We start from the raw sequence: 16,047 nt of genomic DNA, 5'->3' as shown, positions 1-16,047 counted from the left end.
TCAAGGCCCTAGTATCTAAGGAAGGTGTAATACTGGTCGCCGTACCAGTAACCATAGCACAGTGTAAAACTAGGCAAGGCCCTAGTATCTAAGGAAGGTGTAAAACTGGTCGCCGTACCAGTAGCCATAGCACAGTGTAAAACTAGGCGAGGCCCTAGTATCTAAGAAAAGGTAGAAGACTAGCAAAAGACGCTAGCAACCAGAGAATCTAATAAAGAAAGATAAGGAAAAGTAGAAAATGGAAGGCGAATTTGCGAGAGAAGAAGCACTAGGCTTCAAAATCCCAGATGTGCGCCGCGAGGTTTGGAGAGGATGGGTAGAAGAAGGACAAAAGGAAGTTGAAAAGAAAAGGATCATACAAAATGGGAAGGTAGGGTAGCCAGAGTGTACCGAGACATGACAGACAGCGGACTGCTGAAAGCCTTCCGGGAGAAAGAGGTGGATAGTCTAGGTCGTCTATTAGGGGGAAAAAGTCCAACAGAAATGTTTAAAAAGGGACAAGACAATGTGGAGGAGAGACTGACCAGACATAAAACCATAAAAGTAGGATGGACAGGGCGGTAAAAACACCAGGACCCCCAGGAGGGACCGGTGACCTGTTTGACATGTTTATATAAATCCATCAGCCGACAAGGACAATTTTTTAACATATTTTGGTCTCCCTCCACTGTCATAAGAAGTTGTTATGGTGGACTGTTCCTAAAGGTTTAAGGTGCCCTAAATCCCAGCGACTGATGGATTTATATAAATGTTGGGGAACAGACAGTAGAAAAGAATGACAGTGGTTATGTTCCAAATGCTGTGTACTGTATAAGTTGATCTCTGAAGGTGAGATCAACAAAGGGATTAAAGCAAACAGATATTGTTCTAAACTGTATTAAAGTAAACAGGTATTATCTTGAACTGTATTGAAGTGAACATATATTATTTGGGACTGTTTTTAAGTAATCCTATATATATATATATATATATATATATAAACCTTCTTACATACACTTTCCCAGACACCCTGACACACACACACAATACACTACCTGACCAAGATACATACATACACACACACACACACACACACACACACACACACACACACACACACACACACACACACACACACACACACACACACACACACACACACACACACACACACACACACACACACACACACACACACACACACACACACACACACACACACACACACACACACACACACACACACACACACACACACACACACACACACACACACACACACACATACACACACACACTTTCCCAGATACCCTGACACACATACACTCCCTGACCAAGATATCAACACACACACTTCCTCTTTACCAAACGCACACACCTGTCCTTTTCAAGGTTCTTTTTGGGGCCAATGTTTGATACTAATATATCTGTGTACAATGTTTGATTGTTTGAGAAAGAATAGTTTGTGTGAAACCTTCCCTGGGAAATTAAAGGAGTAGAATCCAGTGGAAGATAAGAAGTGACTCTCCGCCCCAACAGTGTCCCGTATTCGGAGATTATGAGTACGACCAGGACCAGTACATGACATAGGGAGTCCTAGGAACCCCCACTATGAGAGGCCTAGCGGAGCCACTCATACCTGTCACAGTGTTAGACAAACAACTGCCTTTCTTGGTGGATTCAGGGGCCAGGTATTCTACCCTAAAAGACCCTAAGTACCAGTCACAGGCGTCACACAACACAGTGGCAGTAGTAGGGTTTTCAGGACAAATGGAACAACTTCCGCTTACCCATAAACTCCCATCTAGCATCGCTGGTCAGACATTCCAACACCCATACCTCCTCTCACCCCAGTGCCCAGCTAACCTGTTAGGAAGAGACATCCTCATAAAAGCAAATGCCTCCATCTTGTGCTCCCCTGACGGATTGAAAGTCACATTCCCCAATGGTGCATTCTAACTGTTCTGCAACCATATCATCGCATTCCCAGATGTTGTTAGCACAATCCTGTAGTCCAGCGGCCTTCCAAGGAACAACCATATATTGGGGTCTGCTGACCCGCCCTCTGGAAGAGGCTAAGGCCAGAGATTCGTTATATGGGAAGTTCTCCCTTTGGAAACCTTGGATACAGGCCATACATCCCTACAGCCCCCCAAAAGACTCTCCCCATGTCACCTTCTTCTACTCTCGCTCACCATTTGACGAAACGTTTGCTGAAGAATGGGATGACAAAAAGTATGACCAAACTGATGGGGTATGCACAGGGAGAATTTTCATATCAGAAGTAGGGGTGGCAGCGGAAGTATTCCTCGACCTTGATCAAGACTACTGGTACAGAATGGGACCAGAATCGGTTCCCCACATAACCCTATTGTTAGGCCCCGCCTCAGAAGCAAGATCATTGGGCCCCTTTGTAAAAAAGGCCCAAACAGCCACAGACTGGATACCTACAGACATCCCACAGGTCGAATACTCACCCTCACTCAAAGCACATGCTATCTCACACTCATCAGAGGAAGGCATTAACTATGAGGAAGTCCCGGTGGTCAGAGACCACCACATGGATAAACAAGACCACCCCGACACACAGAGCATGTTTGATAAACTACCAGGACATCTTTGGTCAAAAGATCCATACGACGTAGGACATTGCATCCTGGCCGAACCAGTGCGATTCCAATACACAGCTGACCCACCAGTTTACGCCCCCCAATACCCTATGGCCCAAGCGGCGAAAGATTGTATTGATGAAACCATAGACGGACTAATAAGATCAGGGGTATTGGAAGACTCAACAGACTTACAGTGGAACACTCCCATACTCCCAGTAAAGAAGGCAGGGGGTAAGACATACCGAATGGCCCATGACCTAAGACGCATAAACTCTAGAATCACGACACCTCCCATTCCGGTACCAAACCCACATGTGGCAATAGCCCAGATTGGTCCAGGACACCGACATTTCACAGTCATAGATTTAGCTAATGCATTTTTCTGCATTCCCCTGGCAACAGACCTAAGACACATCTTCTCATTCGTTCACAAAGGGCACAGGTTTCAGTACACAAGACTACCACAAGGATTCAACCTGTCCCCAGGAATATTTAACAAAGTGTTAAGGGAACAGCTACAAGACTTAGACCTACCCAAAGACACCATCCTGGTACAGTATGTAGACGACCTACTCTTAGCCAGCCCTGACGCAGACTCCTGCCTAAAAGCCACACAAGCCGTTCTAACACGACTGGCCGAGAGAGGGTTCAAAGCATCCAAAGCAAAGATCCAATGTGCCAGAAAGGAGGTTACCTTTTTAGGGAGAGTGCTGTCTGAAGACGGCACCGCAATGTCCACCACCCACCAGGACTCAATACTGGCCCACCCAAAACCAATACTGGTCAAAGACATGCTCTCTTTTTTGGGCCTGTGTGGGTACTCCAGTATGTATTTAGCGGACTACAAACTACGCACAGCACCACTCAGAGCACTGATAAACGAGAAAGGGCATAGGAACATGACTGCCAAACTAGAATGGGACTCAGACTCAGAACACGCTTTCATAACTCTCAAGCAAGATATGTCTACAGTATGCGCACTGGCCTCAGCAGACTATCAATACCCCTTCTTCTTGGATGTTTCTGAAAAAGAAAACACCGTAAACGGCGTACTTTTCCAGAAAAAGGGGTATCAGAGTCCAGGCAGAATTTTTTTTGCTGTATGCTAGCGTAGCACTAGATGCAGCAGAGGCAAAAGAACCCCCATGCATCAGACATGCAGCTGGAGTGGCTAGAGTATTAAGGAAAATCCAACACATAGTGATGAGACACCCACTCACAGTGCTCACAAGCCATAGCATTGTAGCCCTAGTCAACTCAGCGGCCTTCACCATGACATCAGCAAGACAGACCAGGTTAGAAAAGTCTCTGACACAGCCACACATAACCTACACACATGAAGGCACCAACATGGCAGACTACTTACCAGGAGAAGGAGTCCCACACAGGTGTGAGGAAAAAGTAGTGCAGGATGTAAAAATACGCCCAGACATACAAGAAACGCCAGTAACAGGGGCAAGAGACATGTTCACTGACGGATGTTGTTACAGACACCCACAGGACGGCCTAAAAGGGGCCTACGCTGTGGTAGGACGAAGTAATGAGACAGGACTTTTTGAAAACATTGACTGCTCCCCCATCAAAGGAAAAGTGTCAGCTCAACTAGCTGAACTAAAGGGCGTAATCGCCGCTTTGAACCAAGGAATAGATCAAGACATCAATGTGTACACAGACTCAGCATACGTACACGGGGTAGTGCACCACGACCTAAAAAGATGGCTCAGGGCAGGATTCGTAACTAGTACAGGAACACCAGTGAAACACTATCACGAAATCAAGGCGTTAGAAGAGGCTATCATGAAACCCAACAGAGTAGCTGTAATCAAATGCAAAGGACACTCCAAAACCACAGGGTACCTAACTGATGGAAAAAAGGCCGCCGATCTGGCCGCCAAACAGGCAGCCGGATACGAAGCCACATTCTCACAAATGGTTGTACGGGCTCCCCAAGAAGGGATACGAGAATCCAGAACAGATGAGGAGTTGGCTAAAGAACAATCTAAAGCTTCTCCGCAAGAACTAACGGCCTGGAGAAACAAAGGGGCAAGAAAGGGAGCAAATTACATTTGGTACTCCCCAGACGGGAGGCCAGTGATCCCACCAGGGTGGGTAAGAGCTATGATGAAGGAAGCACACTCAATGGCACACGTAGGAAAGAACCAAATGGTTAGGGCCCTGACCCATTGGTGGCACCCTTACCTATCAGATTTAATAGCCAATCATCTTGAAGAATGCAGTATTTGTGGACGCTACAATGTGAGGGCCACCATCAAACCACATGAGAGAAAGTTTCCTGCCTTAAATCTAAAACAGAAACTAGCAAAGGCGATGGAAGAAACGTCGGGTTACGTAGTGTAACCCTTGTTATATTAGCACAGGCGGAGCCCTCTACTGGACTCTATGGGTACTCTCTTACCCCGCAAGCATTCTCCCACTGAGACTTCTATAGACGTAGCCGGCCCTGGGCGGGCCTACCTGAATGTGCGCGCATCACACCCTATAAAAGGAGGCCTCGCCTCCTGACCATCATCCTATACTTCTCTTCAGCGAGCGGAATAGGACTGACAGTGCCCCGAGTAGAGGGCTCCGCCTGTGCTAATATGACAAGGGTTACACTACGTAACCCGACGTTATATCTCTCACAGGCTCCGCCCTCTACTGGACTCTATGGGTACAGTGGGTGGAGCCGCGATATATACACGCACTGTCGTCCAACAATATTCCACCCTACTGCCCCTGACCGGCTATTATGGTCAGCAGCTGCTGCCCCACCTTCTCCTTTAACCCGGTTGTAACCGAGGAGAAATCTGGGCTGTGGCTGACAGAGCACACCCTGCTGCGCTTACCTCGCAAAAAGTGTGCTCAAAAAACAGTGCCGGGGGACCCCCCCACCCTGGATGGGGAGAGCCCCCTCGGCCCCGAAAAGGCTAACTACACGCCTGCCTCCCTGAATCCCTAAGGATAACAGGGAGAGCGCCAGAGCCCCTGCCCCACACTCAAACACTGACCCCGTGTCGAGTGTGTGGACTAAAGTGTGGAGGGCTCCCCCCCTCCTGCTCTCGGCAGGAGGAGAGCAGCCCTCCAGCCCTGTAAGGGCCCAGCGCGCCCCTCGCCCATCCCGGGACCCTCAGAGGGCCCGAGAACAGCGAAGGCGCATTACGTCCGGGGAGGGGGTCAGATGCCAACTGACCCACAAGCCCCCTCCCCCCTACCAGTCCTGTGTTGCCCCCGCAAGTACAGACGAGGAGAAAGAGCCCGACATGTCCAAGAGATAAAACCTTATGAAGGGGCCTGGCGTCGACCAAGACGCCGCTGTGCATATATCCACACTCACACCGTCGAATAAGGCTGTTGACGCAGCCACAGCCCGTGTGGAGTGTGCACGAACCCCCGTGGGGCAGGCTCTCCCTGCCTGTCCATAGGCATGTGCAATGCACTCGCAGAGCCAGCCTGCCAGGCGTTTCTTGGACAGAGCTTTCCCGATCACCCCGCCCCCGAAGCACACAAACAGCTGTTCGGTGCGTCTAAGGGCAGCCGTGCGCTCTACATAACATGCTAGCGCACGCACCGGGCAGAGGAGGTGCAGTTTAGCTTCCCTGGTCCCACATGGAGGGGAAGCCTAAAACCCCCTAACTGAATAGCCCTTGACCTGAACGCACTCCTTAGGCTCTTGGGCACAAAGGAGGGGTTCGGTCTGAGTGTCGCGCCGCTCCGGTCACCCCGAATCTGTAAACAGCTCGGGTGCACCGACAGAGCAGTTAACTCGGACACTCTTTTGGCTGACGTTAAGGCAAGAAGCAAAGCTGTTTTCCACGACAATGCTTTCAGAGAGGAGAGCTCCAGAGGCTCAAACGGCCCCGAGGCCAGAGCCTCGAGCACTAGGGGCAGGTCCCACTGTGGGGTGGAGGCGTGCACTACTGGGCGCAGCCTCCTGACCCCCTGTAAAAACCGCGACATCAGTGGTTGACTAAAGGCTGACCTGCCGCAAATCCCTCATGGCAGGACGAGATGGCTGCTGCATACACCTTCACTGTTGAATGCGCAAGCCCTCTGTCCCCCAGTAACTGTAAGAAGGATAAAATAGAGCCTAACTCACAAAATAGGGGCTCTATTCTCCGCTCCTCACACCATCGCTGGAATCCTAGCCACTTTGGCCTGTAACAGGCTGTGGTGGATCCAGCTGTAGCTGCCTGGATAGACTGCATAACACTATCAGACAATCCACCCTGTTTCAACCTGTCCCTCTCAGGAGCCAAACCTGGAGAGGACGGCCGAGAGTGGGTAACGCCCCGATTGCACCTGCCTCTTGAGACATCGCCCCCCAGAACTGGGGAACCGCCCAGGGCTGGCCCACCTTCATCTGTGTCATCTCTGAGTACCACGGCGCCCCAACGCGATCCGGAGCCACTAGGATGACTGACAGACGTTCTCGCCTCACTCTCCTCAGGAGGGGGAGAATGAGAGGCAGCGGTGGAAAAGCGTATAGCAGCTTCCTTGGCCATGGCTCGTGTGCAAACGCGTCCACCCCCAAGGGTGGGTCGTCGCTCCGAGCCACGGAGAACCACAGGGCACAGTGGCTGTTTCGCCGGCTGGCGAACAGATCCACTTCCGCTCTCCCGAACTGGGCCCAGATCTGCTTCACCACCTTCGGGTGAAGCACTCACTCGCCTGGCAGGGGGCCGCCCCTCGACATGAGGTCGGCCACTCTGTTCTCCAGTCCCGGGATATGGAGGGCTCTCAGAGATAACACCACCTCTGAAGCCCATAACCACAGCCTCTCCGCTGTGGTCAACAAGGCGGCGGAGCGGACTCCGCCCTGCCTGTTGATATAAGCCACTGTGGCGCTGTTGTCGCTCCTGACCATTACATGCCTCCCTTGAATTAGGGGCCTGAAATGCCGGAGGACTAACACTACCGCCCGTAGCCCTAGGAGGTTGCTGTGTCGAGACTCTGTTAGAGCCCAGCGCCCACCTATAGCCCTCTTCAGGCAGGTCCCTAGCCATCCTGTTCCGGATGCATCCGTGAACACTGTGATGTAGGAGGTCAGCCGTCCCAGTGGAGACCCCCTCCGGAGGTGATCCGGGGACCCCCAAAACCGGAGGTTGCCCCTCACTGAGGGGGGTATGGTCACCAGCCGCCGCTTGTGCCTCTTGGGATCCAAGCGCAGGCTGGAGAACCACCTCTGCAGGCGGCGCATATGTAGTAACCCTAACGGGACCCTCATGTGATCAGCCGCCATGAGACCCAGCGTCTGCATGACAGTAAAAGCTGTCACTGTTGCCCCCTGTCGCAGTCTGCGTACCCCCTGAAGAAGGGACGCACGTCTGCTCTCTGACAGGGTGGCGCGCAACGTGCCTGCATCGAGCACCACACCCAAATACAACGCCCGTTGGTGAGGTATGGGGGTGCTCTTTTTCCATTTGATCGCGAAGCCTAATCTGGTTAGGTGTGTGATCAATTGTGCTGTGCAAAACATTGCCTGTTCCCGTGACCCAGCCATGACTATGAGGTCGTCTATGTAAAAGAAAACTCTCATGCCGTGTGCGCGCAGCGGTTGAAGCGCTGTGGCCACACATTTGCTGAATGTGCGTGGGGATAGGGAATAGCCGAACGGCAGCCTGTTGTACTCGTAGGCTATTCCCTGGAAGGCAAAACGCAGATACTTTCTGTGCTTTGGAGCAATTTCTACATGAAAGTACGCGCCTTTCAGGTCGATGGTGGTGAACCAATCGCCTGGCTGCACCAGCCCCAGTAACTGTTTCATAGTTAGCATGCAGAATTTCCTGCGGGAAATGTGGCCATTCAGGCCGCGGAGATCTAGAATAGGTCTGAATTCCCCTGTCTTCTTGGGAACCAGGAAGTATATGGAATAAAGACCCTCTTCCCTGCGCTGAGGGTGCACAACAGACACAGCCTGTTTCTGCACCAGAGCCTGAATCTCTGCTGAGAGGAAACTCATCCCCCCTCGAGAGGATAGCTTCACCTCTCGCATGCTCATAAAAGGGGGTGGGACGCTGCAGAACTGGAGTGAATAGCCCCGTTTCAGCGACCTGTCCATCCACCCTGATAGTACACATTTACCTCTCGCATGCCCATAAAAAGAGGTGAGTGTGGGACACCCACAAGACAGTGGTCCATGTGATACAGTGGTACAGTGTATAGACATGTGGTACAGTGGGACGCTGCGTCCTCCTGTCCCTCCACCTTGTTAGCACACAGCTGAGTTTCCATTCCCCAGAACATTGTGTTAATGGACAGGCCCTCAGCTGTGGGGCAGCAGATATGAAGCTGTGATACTCTCTGGTGACCCGTTCCACCGCAAAAAACTCCCCGCGAAGGGAAGATTTGCCCCTGGAGGGTTGACACAGAAAGGGCCGATTATTTACTGAGGACCCTGAACGCACCACCGCGCGCTCTTGTGTGAGCGCGCGCTCCACCCTAATGCTGTTCTCACCACTACGGTAAACAGCATTAATCGGAGTCTTTATAGGCGTAGTGTGTTTTACTAAGGTCCCTGAACGCACCGCCACGCGCTCTTGTGTGAGTGCGGACTCCGCCATAATGCAGCCTTTACCACTACGGGTAAACTGCATTGGAGTCTTTGCTCTAGGCGTAGTGTGTTCTCTGACAGCAATACGCCGGCCATAATGTCCCTGTACCCGCATAGCGCTCTCCTTTAGATAGCACTCCCTGCGGTTCATCCCCCTCTGCGCACGCCCATTAGCCACCTCCTTTACAGGAGCTACAGCTGGGGCAGCGAATGGGGAATTTGTACGGTTAACATTGTGTGTAGGCCTAAGTGTAGCCTTTGTGGAAACAAAATACACTTATATTTGGATACAGATCAACCTCATTCTTATTAGAAAACGTAGTGATCTGTGCATTATACAGGGAGGAGGCGGGATTCGCCCCCTCGTCCCGGGCGGAGAGATGTTCTCCCCCCGCCAGCCAGATCCGTAAAGATGGAAAACCCGTCCCCGTGAGTGCCGGCACGCCGGTTCCACGGGGTGGGCCGAAGAGGTGGAGGGCGCCGCGGGCACGGGATCTCCATGCCTGCACCTCTCCCTTCGTCTCACCTCTATACTGAGATCTTTGAACGCACCGTGGCCCGCCCTCGGGGGAGGGGGGCCGCGCGCGCCTTCACAATGCCGTCTCTTTGAACCGGACATTATGGGGGAAAGTGGAATTGTGGAGAGAAATGACTCTTACTCTGGGATAAATGCAATAGTCTTTACTGAATGCATTTTTCCCACACACACCCCCCTCCAGAACTAGAGTTTACAAACGTAAACCACCATTCTCCTGCGGGGGTTCCTGAACGCACCGCGGCCACTCTCACGAGGGCCGTGCGCCCACGTATTAACGCTGTATTTCCCATTGCACCGGTGAAATGCATTAATCGGAGCCATTATACTAGGCAAGGTGTGTTTTCTGACAACAGCACGCCGGCAATAGCGTCTCTTGAACCCGCACAGTGCTTTGACAGCACTCGGTTTATTCCACTCACGTGCACACGCCCACCTGCTGGCTCCCTATACTGGGGTTTCAGCAGGGGCGGGGAGTGTAGGACAGTGTTTCTTCCTCTGGGAATGGGCAAGAAGCAGCTACACGGCGACTAACTAACTAATCGGCGACGATCCTCCTTGGAAAGTGCCACGTGGCGTGATATCCCAGGGACATCACACGGCGGGCAGCGGTGGCGGCCTGTGATGAAGTAGGGGTGACCCTATATCACGTGAAGCCACCGAGCACCGGTCCCTGGGGGAACCGGGCCTGGGGCAAGGCCCGTGGACCAAGCTACTTATTCGGCCTTGCGGCCCAATAATCGCTCTGACTGGTGAGGCGGGGGCATCTCTCGCAATAAGTGAGTAGCCCACACATCCGCCGCCACGATCATCATCCAGGGAGAGTACAGCCCTGGGCGGTGGACTTCCATGGACGCCAGACCCGGAAGGAATGGCGAACGTGAATGGCACCGCCTCAGCCATATCCTGGTCCCCCAACCACTCGAAGCAAGGTGGTGGGGATCGGCGCCCGCTATTTCAACCAGGGCACGAAGGACAGGCCCGGGTCTCTAGCAGTGGCGACTCCCTGGAGGTATGATAACTCTTTCTTCTTCTTTCAAACGTCTGCAGTCTCTCGTGGAATCACTTCCGCTGCTGAAGAGAAAAGGATGATGGTCAGGAGGCGAGGCCTCCTTTTATAGGGTATGATGCGCGCGCATTCAGGTAGGCCCGCCCAGGGCCGGCTACGTCTATAGAAGTCTCAGTGGGAGAATGCTTGCGGGGTAAGAGAGTACCCATAGAGTCCAGTAGAGGGCGGAGCCTGTGAGAGATATAACAGGAATGACATGGTTGGAGGCACTACCTCTCGCCCTATTGGCTATCAGGAGTTCCATTTGCAGGACCACTGGGTTCACTCCATATGAAATGACTCATGGGCACCAGTTTCCAGGCCCAGGAGCGGGAGCCACGGTTTCAAAGGAACTGTATGACAAAGTGGGGCACCAGGCCTACTATAAACAACTAAAATGCCTCGTTGCAGAGTTCGCGGACGAATCCACAGCAGCCAGAGCCAAAGGACACACAGAGGAAGCTGAGGATAGCAGGGACGCTGAATACGTCCGCCTGAAGACGTCCGCCTGAAGACGATCAAACCCAAGTGGTGTGCTCCAAGGTTCTCTGAACCACTCAAGGTAACCCAGCGAACAGATCATGCAGTCAGAGTAGACGGAAAAGGAGACACGTGGTACCACTGGAGCAGGTGTGTGGAAGCACCAGCACCTACCCGGACCCTCGCTGACACCATCCAGGACCTAGGCCAACTGAACATCAGGCAAACAACCGAAGCCCCCCAACCCCCAAGTGTGGACATCGACTCCACTTCCGAGGAGGAGGAGACAACAGGAGAACCAACGGCAGCCCAGGAGATAACAGCCGGCGAGGAGGCACAACAAGGGACCGCTCCCCCAAAGTAGGCGGTACACCACACGCATCACATACAGACACCACACAAGAGACACTCACCTACACTGATACACCAAAGAACTTTTACAAGAAAAACAAAGATGAAGAAGAACTCAGGACCTAACCAACACCTCTATTGCTTGGCCTTAACACTTTGTTTTTTCATCATTGTTGGAATAATCATTATCATAGTGGGTGAAAGGGGGAGGCAAATCATTGACCAAAGTAATAATCCAAATTCCCCACAAAATGAAACTACACAAGATACCGTTTCTCCTCCAAAAAACAGCCTAACTAGACACGTCCGCAATGTGGCCGGCACAGTAGATACGGCAAATTTCACCCAATGTAACCAGAAAGATGCATTAAGACACATCTCGCTGACACTTTGCCTACCCTCGGACTCAAGCACCACTACCCTCATCCCGTACACCAGTTTGTCAAATGAACGCAACCAAAAAGGAGGGTCGTGGGGAAACAAATACCAATGGTACATGATGCTAGACTTTTGGTTCGGAAAAGGCGATCCCAATGAAAGATATAGCTATGGTCGAGCCTGGACCGACTTGGTGGGAGAGACAGGGGCGGATTGGAGTTCATCGTCAACAGGAACAGCGAAAAAAGTAAGGCAAAGAGTACATCTAGCAAAATCCTCATCTGGCCTCATAGTACAGTTAGACTTAACGGGGGTACCCCAACCCAAGAAAGGTGAACCCCCTTGCGCATCCTTTTATCTATGGCCCAAGACATCGCCAAGCCCCGAATTCTCTATATACGTATGCATTTCCAGTCGCATTAAAAGACCACAATCTGACATAGTATCCGTCCAAAAGGGGGTGGTGATCCACTCCACTAAGGAGTGGACAACTGATCAAGAGTTCCAAGCAGCAACTGGAATCTCGGGACACTCAGCAAACAGCAACAACTGGTTACTGATGGCACAACAAGCCGTTCTAGACACAGGCGATGACTGCCTCGTTTGTATGGGAGCCAGACCCCTGCTCCACATAATTCCTGCCCCGGTAGAACCAATGTGTGCCAATGAATTAATGGGGACAGACAACCCTCGACACAATTGCTCTAAATACGACGTTTACTTCCCTTTAGCCAACGCGGAATAAAAAAAGCCCTTATTCTTTGCAAAAATTCCAAGGTTGAATTACACCTGTTTCAACACCACAATCAGAAACACTGGGGGGTTCAACAAAACTCTCTGCGACCACATAGTGACACCTACTACACCTGGACGTGGTGTAATCCGAGCAGACATATGGTTCCACTGCGGTGGCAACCAACTCCACGATCGCGTCCCATATAATGCCAGTGGTCTATGTGCACTGGTCACTTTGCTTCTACCAGTGAAAACCTATAAATTAAAAGTAGGGGACATAACAAACCTGGCAGAACAATACCCCTATCATACTACGAACAGAGTCAAACGCGAAGCCATGATTGACCCAGATCCAACGTACATAGACGCAATAGGGGTACCACGGGGCGTACCAAGTGACTACAAAATAGCCGATCAAGTAGCGGACGACTTCACATCCATCATCTGCCCCTGGTGTGTCATCAATAAAAACTCAGACCGCATCAATTACGTTCATTATAATGTCCAACGCCTAGGAAACCTCACACATGTCGGACTCAAGGCAGTTAGTGAGCAATTGAAAGCCACATCACTCATGGCCTATCAAAACAGAATGGCCCTAGACATGCTCCTAGCAGAAAAAGGCGGAGTATGTGCAATGTTCGGAGAGCAATGCTGCACCTTCATTCCCAACAACACCGCTGCAGATGGCACTCTACAAATAGCACTGGACGGTCTGAAAACCCTCAACTCCCGCATGAAAGATCAATCTGGTATCGACGGTAAATGGGACGAATGGATGTCAGTGTTCGGTAAATACAAAACCCTGGTCACCTCAGTATTGGTATCAATGGCCGTGTTTGCAGCAATTTTGACCTTGTGCGGGTGCTGATGCATCCCATGTATCCGCTCAATGGTGGACAAAATAATTAGTACCGCCATAGCACCTTCTACTCCCCTGGGCCAACAACTCGCCTTGCTATCCTTAGAAAACAACCCAGACATTGAGGAAGGCGAAGAAGAAGCGGCAGCAATGGACACTTTCCCGACAGCACCACCATTACCACAGTATGGCATAATGTGGGAAAGAGAGACAGAAGCCTAAAACAGCTGACATAAATGTACATAAACAATTGCGTTGTTTTGTTGCCCCAATCATTTGAACGGGGCAAAAGGGGGATTGAAGGATAAAGATAAGGCAAAAGTAACAGTGAATATAAGATATAGTAAACCTGTCATGGAAAAGCTAAAACATTGAGCTGTCTTAGTGGAAAAGTACTGTGTTCAAATTAACTGCTGAGAAGCCTCAGCAGTTGGCCGGCTACATCCTGTTATCTTCAAGGACTAGAACGCCATGTTACGAGTATGTGTGGCCCTGACCTTCAAAAGGCGCAACTCTCTTGTGAGCGAAAACCAGATAAAGCGGTAATAAAGACACATCGAAATTAGGAAGAGGGAGTTGGGCCCTGGCCCTGACCGTGGCTAAAACTGGGGGTTGCTGGGCAGCAAAGGCAGATTACAGCAAGAGAGAGCACCAAAGGTGGGGGCTTCACAGCAAATACTATAAAGAACAGAATGTTTCAGTCTGGCTTTAGAACACATCATAGCACAGAGACAGCTCTGGTTAAAGTCACAAATGATATTCTAATAGCCTCAGACAAGGGACTTGTCTCTATTCTTGTTTTGCTCGATCTTAGTGCTGCATTTGATACTATCGACCATGATATCCTATTGCAAAGACTAGAGCACTTAGTTGGCATACAGGGAACTGCTTTAGGCTGGTTTAGGTCCTATCTATCTGAACGCTCTCAGTTTGTACGTGTTAACGATGAATCTTCCACGCAAACCAAAGTTAGCCATGGAGTGCCACAGGGCTCAGTGCTCGGACCTATTTTGTTCACATTATATAAGCTTCCGTTAGGCAATATTATAAGGAATCATTCTGTAAACTTTCATTGTTATGCGGATGATACTCAACTATATTTATCAATCAAGCCTGATGAAATTAATCATCTAAATAAAATTCAAGACTGCCTTAAGGACTTAAAAACGTGGATGACCTTAAACTTTTTGATGTTAAACACGACCAAAACTGAAGTTATTGTACTTGGCCCGAAGAATCTACGAAACAAATTATCTAAAAGACATACTAACTATGGATGGCATTAATTTGGCCTCCAGTGAGACTGTAAGGAATCTTGGTGTTATATTTGATCAGGATTTATCCTTTAACGTCCACATAAAATCAATTTCAAGGACCGCCTACTTCCATCTACGTAACATTGCAAAAATCAGGCATATCTTGCCTCAAAACGATGCAGAGAAACTAGTCCATGCATTTGTTACTTCTAGGCTGGATTATTGTAACTCTTTATTATCAGGGAGTACCAAGAAGTCAATCAAGTCGCTTCAGCTGATTCAAAATGCTGCGGCTCGTGTACTAACCAGAGTTAGGAAAAGGGACCACATTACTCCTGTTCTGGCTGCCTTACACTGGCTCCCTATAGAACACAGGATAGAATTTAAAATTCTTCTTCTCGCCTACAAAGCCCTTAATGGGCAGGCGCCATCTTACCTTAAAGAACTCATTATACCCTACTGTCCTCCTAGGGCATTGCGTTCCAAGAATGCAGGGTTGTTGGTTGTTCCTAGAATCTTTAAAAGTACAATGGGTGTCAGAGCCTTTTCTTATCAAGCTCCACATTTGTGGAATCAGCTTCCAGTTTGTGTTTGGGCGGCAGACACCCTATCCGTTTTTAAGAGTGCGCTTAAGACCTTCCTTTTTGATAAAGCTTATAGTTAGGGCTGATTAGATTCAGCCCCTAGTTTTGCTGATATAGGCTTAGTTTGTCGGGGGACATCTTACTTCTTCCTTCTCTCTGTCTATACCCGTGTACACTCATGTTCCGATTAACCCAGCTTCCCCAAATGTCTTTCTTTTTGGTGTCTATATACGCTGGGATCCGGAGTCATGGATGATCCTGCGGTCCTGTGTCCTGGATCGCGAGCGCTGGATCTTGAGTCGTGGCTGTGGTCCTGGATCATAGGTCCTGGATGGATATCCTCGTGGATTCATCTTCCTATTATACACACATGCATTTCCAAACATTTGGACTACCTATGTTGCAAATGTATTATCTTTTCAATTTACACACGGCATCTATTGCACGTCTGTCCGTCCTGGGAGAGGGATCCCTCCTCTGTTGCTCTCCCTGAGGTTTCTCCCATTTTTCCCTTTAAACTGGGTTTTCTTTGGAAGTTTTTCCTTGTACGATGTGAGGGTCTAAGGACAGAGGGTGTCGTATTGTCATACTGATATTCTGTACACACTGTGAAGACCACTGAGACAAATGTAACATTTGTGATATTGGGCTATATAAATAAACATTGATTGATTGAT

The sequence above is a fragment of the Pseudochaenichthys georgianus genome, chromosome 10 (genome assembly GCF_902827115.2).
Source record: "Pseudochaenichthys georgianus chromosome 10, fPseGeo1.2, whole genome shotgun sequence".
NCBI lineage: Eukaryota > Metazoa > Chordata > Actinopteri > Perciformes > Channichthyidae > Pseudochaenichthys > Pseudochaenichthys georgianus.
This window is presented reverse-complemented; position numbering follows the sequence as displayed.